The sequence below is a fragment of the Fukomys damarensis genome, unplaced genomic scaffold (assembly GCF_012274545.1).
Source record: "Fukomys damarensis isolate Sample0158 unplaced genomic scaffold, DMR_v1.0_HiC HiC_scaffold_14, whole genome shotgun sequence".
Taxonomy (NCBI): Eukaryota; Metazoa; Chordata; class Mammalia; order Rodentia; family Bathyergidae; genus Fukomys; species Fukomys damarensis.
Genome location: NW_022900926.1, coordinates 71545818 through 71555825, shown reverse-complemented (window position 1 = coordinate 71555825; position 10008 = coordinate 71545818).

The window sequence follows — 10008 nt, the reverse complement described above, 5'->3', positions numbered from 1 at the left end:
TTTTTTTTTTTTTTTTTTTTTTTGGTACGGGGGATTGAACTCGGACCCTTGCACTTGCAAGGCAGCTGGCGAAACCACTGAGCTAAATCCCTGGCCCCTATGTTATCATCTTGAAAAATACCAGTTTTCCTTTTTGTGGGCAGATCCCCATAACCAGCTATCCCCAGAGTATACTGATTTATTTATTTTTCACATGGTTCTCCTGCAGTGAATTTTCAGTGTTGAATTTCACCTTAATGGTGAGATCCTGTAACTGCAGAATTAGGTGTATTTAGTCCTAAAACTCAGCAAGGGGGGCAAATGTGGTTTCTTCTTATCTGGAAAATAGGATAGATAAACATTTCGTCTCGGAAAAGATAAAGCAAACCCCGAGTTTCTCCCTGGCTCCCCTTTCCACCTTGCCCAGGGCTGCCTGATTCTGCATCTGAGACCAATTCAGCAAGCACTCCCTCTCTGAATTTGTGAAGTCCGTACGTGGGTTTATCACATATATCCAAGATTTTTGTTGGAAACCACCTGGTTATCCTCATCTGGCCCGGGACGTTTTGGCTGCTGCATTTCTAATCGTTAAACAAAATGAAGCACAGACACTGTGGGAATTGTCTTTGAACTGTGTCAACATTAATGTCCTTGCTTTTGTCCTGCAGCAAAGCAGGTTAATAGTGAAGATTTAAAAAAAATAAAATAAGATAAAGATCTGTGTGCCAGACGCCTGGATGGCCTGAGGTCTCCTCTGAGCTGATCTGCCAACAGGGGCAAGACCAGCTCTGTGCAGCTCAGCTTACAGTGGATGCTCCTGGGCACAGGCTGGCCTTAGAAGCCATCCTCGATTGCTTGTTGGTATAACCAATTCTATCCATTCATTCAGCAAACACCTACTGAGCAGCTACTCTGTGCCACTTACCCTTCCAAGTCAGGCAGCCCTCAAGAGGCACTGACTCTATAAGATCAGAAGTGCTCACAAGTTAGAGAAACGTGAACTACTTTCCAAGTTTTCACATAACATTATTTTAGGTTCCCCCCCTCCACCTTCTCTGGTAATGAGTAATAGTTTTCAATAATGTATCATTATTTAGATTCTTAGAGTTGTGTTTATCCTTGTGGAAGACAGACTTACAGTGTCTTACCTGCTAGCAAACAGATTATGAAACATTAATGAAAGATAATGTGCCAGGCCCTGGGCCAGGCATTGAGAGGACTCGATGAATTGGACGTATGATCTCAGCTCTCCAGGGGATGTGGAAACATAATTTCAGAGTCCACTATAAGAGCTATGATGGAAGGGCCCTAATGCCCCAGCCAGGGGGTGGGCCAATGAGATTTATCTGGAAATTTGCATCTAAAACCATGTTATCATCTGGACATAGTGCACACCTATAATCTTAGCACACTGGAGGCTGAGGCAGGAGGATTGAAAGTTTCAACTCAGCCTGGGCAACTTAACTGCAAACAAAAAACCAATCAATCATCCACCCATCAGGACATTACCCATAGGTGCTGTCCACTACTTCTAGCTGCCTCTCCTTTGCTCTGTGCCCTCAGGGTTCTAAGAACTGTCCCCTTGCTTTGTAATTGTGCCAACTGCCATAGATTATTTTTGTGTCCCCTGAATATCATATGTTGAACCTAATCCTCGGTGTGATGGTGTTTGGAGGTGGGGGCTTTGGAGATGATTAGCTTACAAGTCTGTTGCAAACACTATGTATGAGGCCACTTGGAGATGAGCTTTGTGACAAAAAAGCTTTATTCCTGTCTAAGTGTGAACAGAGATTGAAATTGAGGATAGATCAGCTGGGAAGAGCCAAATTTATTACATCCACGTATGAATGGACTGACAGAGAGATATATCAGCAGTTAGCTGGGGAGGAGATTAGGCTTATATAGCACTTGAAAAGGAGGCTATGATCATAGGAAACGCTTATGACTTAATGGTCCAAGGTTGGTCAGTGCAAGTGTGTATATAATACTGGATTCTGTGGTGCCCAGGAGATTGTATACTACATTCTACATTTTCTTTATGGCTGTCTGTCCTGTTTACTGAGAATAGACTGTTGTTTGCTGCAATCAGCCTGTTTACTTGTGAAGTTCTCTCAGGCATGACAAAGTCTTTGTAAATGGGATTAGTACTCTTATGAAAGAAGCCCCAGAGCAGTCCCTTGCCCCTTCTGCTACAGAAAGAATGGTGAGAACTTGGCCATTTATGAGCAAGTGGGCCTTCAACAGACATTGGATCTGCAGGCACCTTGATCTTGGACTTCTCAGTCTCCAGAACTGTGGTAAATAAATGTTAGTTGTTTACAAGTCACTTGGTTTATGATAGTTTTAACAGCCTAAATAGATATAAGACAGTAGCCTATTTAACTGCTGTATGCCCACCAGCCTGCCTGCTTCAGAGTGGCAAAGATGGCCTGTCTTGTTCACCACTGTCCCCCTAGCTAGACCCCAGTGAGCTCAAGAATGGGATGTCCTGGTGAGTGAGTGGAGAGAAGGATGGATGCGTCTTTCATTAGTGAGAAATATGTTACCCATTGTTTAAGTCTACTTGCAGTCTCCCCCACCCCAGTACTGGGGTTTGAATCTGGGACCTCACACATACTTGACAGGTGCTCTAGCACTGAGTTGCATCCCCAGCTTTTTAAATTTTATTTTGAGACAGAGATTAAGTTGCCCAAACTGGGCTGAAATTTGCAATCCTCTTGCCTCAACTTCTTGAGTACTTGGGCATACCAGCATGTGCTATCATGCCAGGCTTATATCTGAAAATATTAAAGGTGTTAGAGAGTTTCTGTTGAGAGTATTCTTTCTTTCTTTTTTTTCTTTTCTTTTCTTTTTTTTTTTGGTACCAGGGATTGAACTCGGGTCCTTGTACTTGCAAGGCAGGCTGCAGAACCACTGAGCTAAATCCCCGGCCTGAGAGTATTCTTACTTATTCACTTATCTTAAAACTCACTTTATTTTATTATATTTTTTTGCGGTACTGGGGATTGAACTTAGGACCTTGCAGTTGTAAGGCAGGCATGGTGCCACTGAACTAAAACTCACTTTAGTAGGGAATTTTCCAGGTACTGTAGCACATACCTGTAATCCTAGTGATATGGGGGAAGAAATGTAACACCCAAACCTACTAGATATCTGAAACACAAGTTTGTGTTGTCTAAAATTGAAGAATGATTTCTAGGAACAACGGAGGTTAAAAGTAGGAAGAATTTATTGAGGGAAAGAAAGCTATTGTCTAAGAGAGACAGAAGCGGAACCAGAAAGTGAGTTGCCCGCCCACCCCACTTCTCCACGATGTTTTATACAGCCAAGCCATGTGGTGAGGTGGGTTCAAAGTGGGACAAAACTGTAAGACCCAATGGAAGATTACAAGGTGGGCATGAGGTGGGGCAAAACCCTGACTAATCAATAAGATTACAAGTACAGTCACCCAGGTAATATTGATTGAATGGGGGTCAAATGGGGAGCAAGTCACGCAGCAAGCATACAAGGATTTTCAGTAAGGGTGGGGGTCAGGGATATTTCTTGGAAAGGCTGGGTTAAGACCTTGCCCCCCGCCACATGATTGATACCTATTTAGAATATCAATCGCTGCTCTTCATCCCCAGGGGAAGCACAGGTGTAGTATTTTCTCTCCTTTTACAATTCTAACAGTGAATGTGCCTCAGCTGTTCTCCATGTTGGCTCCTTGCTGTTTTGGCTCCTGGAGAGCTGGCATCTTGAGGATTGGCACCTCAAGGGAGGCCCTGTCTGACTGCCTAAAAGATATCTAATTAACTTACCTATCTGCAATACTAGTGACCCTGGCGGGTGAGGCAGGAAGATTGAAAGTTGGAGCCCAATCTAGGCAATTTAGTGGCTTAACTAGTCCCTGTGTCAAAAATCATAAAAAAGGGCTAGAGATGTAACTCAGTGCAAAGGCCAGAGTTCAATCCTCAGTACCAAAACAACAACAAAAGACTTTTTTTCAAATGAGACCATATCTTTAACTTTAGCAGTGCTAGGGATTAAACCCAGGGCCTCACATATGGTAGGTAAACACTGCTACTGTGCTATACTCCCAGTCCCATATCATTTTATAGTGAGAACGAAATAATTTCTGCATCAGAGCTGGGCATTGGGACACATACCTCTAATCCCAATAATTGGGAGGCTGAGGCAGGAGGATTGCCAGGAGTGGAGGCCAACCTGGGCTATATAGTGAGTTCAAGGCCAGCCTGAATTACTTACTGACACCCTGTCTCAAAAAACTAAAACAAACAAACAAAAAGATCTGTATCACAGAAGTATTCCTTAGAGTTATTTTTTGGAAAAAATAGTGTATAAAACTAGGGTTAGTCTATTTTCTCTCTGATCCAAAGATGTGTCTAAGATTTTTCTTAAGGGAAAATAATTTTTGTGTTCATTTTACTTAACAAAGTGATTGTATTTTCCCATTATGAATATTATATAAATTCATTTAGAAAATTAAAAGGAAAACATTTCGATATATTTCTTCCAATTTTCCATGTCTAAAGTTTGCTTTGTTTATAACTGTGCTCATTTTAAATAAAATTCTTAAGTGTAAAGAGTAAAAGCCTGGGAACCAGTGTGATCACCCTCTAAAATGTCTTCTAAAGATTTTCAAAGATTTACCCAAGTAGGAAAGGCAATATAATTAAACGAGCAAAGCAATTGGGTCAATTCATGGTGATAAAAATCCCACACACAGTGAAAATAAAGCCTAAAGTGATACTCAACAAATAGGACATAAACTTGGACAGTTATGGCTGATAGGAAGGGGTGAGGAAGCAACCAGAATTCCCACTGGGCCTTTTAAGTGTATCAAAGCCAAGAGCCACCCAGGCTAATCTGTGAGGATCAGCAAGGCAGTAAACGGAAGCTTCCAGAAAACAAAGGTGGAGTTATTGGTTTCTTTGCATCAAAATTAGTATATGAAATTGAATTAAAATATATCCCCCCCCCCGCAGCATTTATCTCACTGCCAGCAGGGAATCAGCGAGCCAAAAATGTAAATTATTTCTCATGTCATTTGTCATGGAAAACAGACAATGTTATAAATTTGGTTGGTTCAATACAATACCTTTCTTTGTCAGCTAATATTGAGGGGAAAAAAACCCACGTAAGTGGGTAACAGCAAAACTGAAAAAGAAAATTCTGATTTGGTGTTAATAACTTTTGGAGTTCCCCCAGATGGGCTTTATTAGGACCTGTTAGTTATCTACATGGGGATATTTCTTTGAACACTCAGCAGTCCCCGTCTGCCCTCACTTTTGGGGAACTCCTAGAATGAGTACAGAGGTGATGATAATGGCCTGTGGTGAGGATGTGAGGCAGTTTCCTCAAAGTTCAATTATAGGCAGCTAAGTTAATTAAAACATTATAGGCAGTCAAGTAGGGCTAGGCCCTCAAAAGTCAAAACAGAAGGTAACATTACAAATGTGGCTGGAGGCCACAGTGGAAAGTCAGGCTTCAAGACAAAAAAATTAAAAATAAAAAAGACTTCACCCTTATACTTCCTCTAGGGATAAACAAATGTGGAAGGTCAGGCTTCAAGACAAAAAAATAAAAATAAAAAAGACTACACCCATATACTTCCTCTAGGGATGAACAAAGGTGACTGATATTCTAAATAGACATCATCTTGGGAAGGGGATCAAAACCTCCCTAGCCCATTCCTTCAGGAAAAATCCTGGTTTGTGCCATATATACTTGCTAGCTTGCTACATGACTTGCTTCCCCATTTGATCAATATTACCTAAGTGACTGTCCTCCTAATCTTATTGGTTGGTTATAGTTTTGTCCCACCTCATACCCACCTTGTTATTTTCCATTGGCTCAGTGTTACTTAAGTGACCATATTGTAATCCTATTGGTTGACTAATTTTGTCCCACCTTGTTTCCCCCCACCACCACCTCATGGTTTTGCTCTGTAAAACTCCCTTGAGATGCAACGGTCTGCAGGCAACCCACTTTCTGGCCCCCCTTTCTATCTTCTCTTAGACATAAGCTGTCTTTCTCTCAAATGTTTTCTACACTTAACCTTGTTAGATTTCCCGTGCCTTAAGATGGTTGTCACATAGAATAGCAGCCTCCATGTTAAAATATGGCTTCTACCAACAAAGGACAGGCTTCTTCTTCCCATTGTGCCTCTTCTCCTACCAAAAGACTAACCTAATACTTGCTACCTCCTAACAGCTAGTGATGTCACGGGCTCTTCCACTCTCCTAACACTACCTCACTCACCACCCCAACTCAGGCTAACCCCACCCGGCTCCTATAAAAAAAGCTCCCTGTGCTGCCTTGTTGCTTTTCTCTCCTTTGTTCAGAGACAGAGGCAGATCCTCCCCATAGTAAAGACTTGTTGTAGTCCTGGTCTGGTCCTGGTTTTTAAGCTCGTTTACCTAACAAAGCTCTGTTGTTGTTTGATTTTAGAGCACACTAACTCAGTGTTTCACACATCTAGCAGGTTGGGAGTTATATTTCCCTTACATTATTTGGAGGTCCATCTATCATCCACCCTGTATCAGTTCCACCATCTGCCTCTCACCTGATCAGCCATTATTACACGGGGCTGCACATATCTGAGCTTCAGGGGTCAGAGTGCTATAGGGTGTATGATAGATGGACCCCCAAATAATATAAGGGAAATAGTGCAACTCCCAACCTGATAGGTGTCCAAAGTGTGAAGTTGCGTTCTCTAAAATCAAAGAATGTATTTTTTTTCAGCTTTAATTGAGTTTATTGGTACATTTTTAGGGATACAGTATAGTTACATTCATTGTTGGGATCTTGTACCTCTACATGACAAGTCTTGATTCTCAGTATTTTAAGAACAACGGAGGTTAGAGTAGGAGGAATTTATTGAGAGAAAGGTAGTTACTGTCTGAAAGACAGAAGGGGGCCCCAGAAAGTGGGTTCCCTGGAGCCTCCGCTTCTCAAGGGTTTTTTTTTTTGTTGTTGTTGTTTTGTGTTTTTTTGGTACCAGGATTGAACTCGGGTCCTTGTGCTTGCTAGGCAGGCAGCAGTGGAACCACTGAGCTAAATCCCCAGCCCTCAAGGGTATTTTATTGAGCAAAGCCATGAGGTGAGGTGGGATCAAGGTGGGATAAAACTATGGTCAACCAAGAAGATTATAACAAATAGAGCCACTCGGGTGATGTTGATTAAATGGGGGTCCGATGGGGAAGCGAGTCATGTAGCAAGCACAGGTGACTTATGTCTGTTTAGAATATGAGTCACTGCTGTTCATCCTTCCTAGGGGAAGGATGTGGTGTAGTGGGTCCTCTCTTTCCTGAAGCCTGGCCTTCAGCGAATGAGCCTCCGGCCACAATTGTCTTCTGTGGGGAGGGCCCAGCCCTAACTGCCTGTAATATTTATAATTCACTTAACTGTCTCCAAAAAGAGCCTGGGGTAGATCCTGCAGGCTCTGCCAGCCCCACCATCAGTACCCATCTCTCTGCCGCCAGGTAAGTTGGCGGTTTCCCTCAGCAGTGGAGCATGCGCCGTGGTCACCTCTTAACCGAAGAGCTCCAGTAGTCGTCGTGACAGTGGTGTTCATGGAAGCCTGCCATCCTCCCAACAGAGTCACACCCTACACAACCACAGAACGGCCATCAAAATCAGGAAATGGACACACATAGGTCATGTTGGGAGGAAAATTTTTCCTCTACCATCTTTGTTTCCTGTGGTGGGGCTTGTGCATGAACAACAGACAGATTAACAAGAGAGAAGTTTGTTTAGGTAGGTGGGAGCCCTCAAACTCCCAAATTCCAGGACTGCCAAACTCGAGGTAGTAAGGAGAGTGCTGTTTAGAGGGTCCAAGGATGGGAGGCTTGGATGAGGCTGGTTCACGGTCTCTGCAATGTCCAGTTCCCAAGGTCAAGCCTCCCCGACCAGGGACCTGAGGAGGGGAGAGGAGGAGGATGAGAGAGGGGAGTCCTGAAGCTGTGACAAGGAAAGGCCAGGTATGATTGCTTTCTGCATGTTCCTTTCTGGTCTACATTACACAGTGCCAGGCAAAAACTGTGGCTTAGTATGGGAAACACTGGTAAGCGAAGTGAGGAAAAAGCCACAGAGCATAGTGCACCTTAAGCACAAGGCTTTGAGGTCACTCTTAGAATCAGAAACATCCCAGACAACACCCCTCCTATGGATAGTCACTGTGCTTCAGAGTGCACTTGGATTGGGAAGATAACCAGAAAAATTTCCCTTGAATTGTTCCCTCACATGGAACCTTCAGAGGTACGGCAATGAAAATTTCTATTAGTTAAAACAAATGAATAAATGATCTTCATTGACACACACATTCTAGGCAGTTTGTGGAAAAAGGGAGCATGTGTGGTGGTGCATACCTGTGACCCCTGCCATTTGGGAGACTGAGGCAGGAGAGTTCTGAGTTTGAACCCTGCTTGGGCACCTTCGTGAGACCCTGTCTCAAAAAATAGAAAGGGCTGGGGATATAGCTCAGTGGTAGAGTGTCTCTGGGTTCAATCTCCAGCTGCTTCGGGGGGGGGGTGTGTGTGGAAGCTTTTCCAGGGAAAGGTGTTGTTTCTGGTCCTGGCCACTCAGGTTTGTTTGCTCATCCCCTGTTTATTCCAAGCCCTGAGGGGGTAGAGGAGCCACATTTCCCAGATCACCACCTCACCCTGTATAGGTGCGTTAGGGACTTTTGCAGAGAGGAACAGGGCAGGGAGGGAATACAGTGAGACTGTGCAGGGTCTGGGCTGTCTTATCCTCGTCTGGACCCAGAGGTCACCTCCCTTCCCTGTGGGAATGAGACATTGACGTCCTGCTGCCAGCGCCTGCGTTTTCTGTCTGTTGGTCTGAGCTGAGGAGAGGTAGGGGTGGCAGAAGCCTTAGGCCTGAGGAAGTTTGGAGAAGCCACTTGTTTCTAAGGAAAATAAATCTAATTTTTAAAGTTCTGTTTTGCTGTGCCAGTTACAACTTTTACAGAGATTGTGTGGCACTTTAGGATGATTGCTTCCATGTGGGTTGTAGACCACTCCTGGATTATAGCAGAATATACCACCCCCAAATATACCACTTCAGTATAAGGAGGGGTTTGGAGCTGAAGGTAATTGAGAAAGATGCAAATTCAAGAAAAGCTCTTTTTTTCCTACTCATTTTTTCCCCTCCCCACCACTGGTGATTGAACTCAGGGCCTTCTCACTGGGTTGCATCCCCAGCCCTTTTTTATTTTGAGAAGACTGTAAGTTGCTAAATTGCCTGTAATGAGCCTGAACTTGAGATCCTCCTGCTTCAGCCTTCCAGAGTGCTGGGATTATAAGCGTGCACTGCCCCCTGTCACACACTTGGCTGTCTTCCTCCTATTTGCCTGAGAACAGCACATAAATTCGGAAAGGAATCTTCTCTCTCCTCTGTCCCAGGAAACACAACAATTATTCAACAGTGTCAACTCTGGACCCTCATTAGCCAGGAGAAGAGCAGGGAAATCTGTATAACAGACCTTAGGAACTAACCCTTCTTTTCCCTTACGGTCCTTCCTGCCACTCTCCACATCTGCTGTCCCACCTTGGCTATTCTAGAAGCTCAGACTCCCCTTTCTTTATTTTGTTCCTTCTCTACAAATGTACTTGTTAGTGTGTATGTGAGCCCAAGTTCTAATGGCGCCTTTGAGTTCCTCATATCAGGGTGCTCCCTTGTGTATGTACTTGTGTGTGTGTGTGTGTGTGTGTGTGTGTGTGTGTGAACTTGTTTTTCTCTTGTTAATTAGTCTTTTGCCAGGCTAATTTATAGGACCCCAGCTGGAGAACCTAGGAGGGTAAAGCAAAATGAATCTTTTTCTCACCTGTACCACAAAGAACATAAAGTTTACCCAGCAACAGGATAGCAAGTGTGTAGAGAGGACCACAGCCTGGCTACGTCATTTAGTCCCTCTATTGGATTAGTCAGATACTTACCTTCGTTGACCCTGGTTTCTCTGTCTGTGAAATGTTTATTAAGGGGGACCGGGGATTTAGCTCAGTGGTTCTGCCACATGTCTTGCAA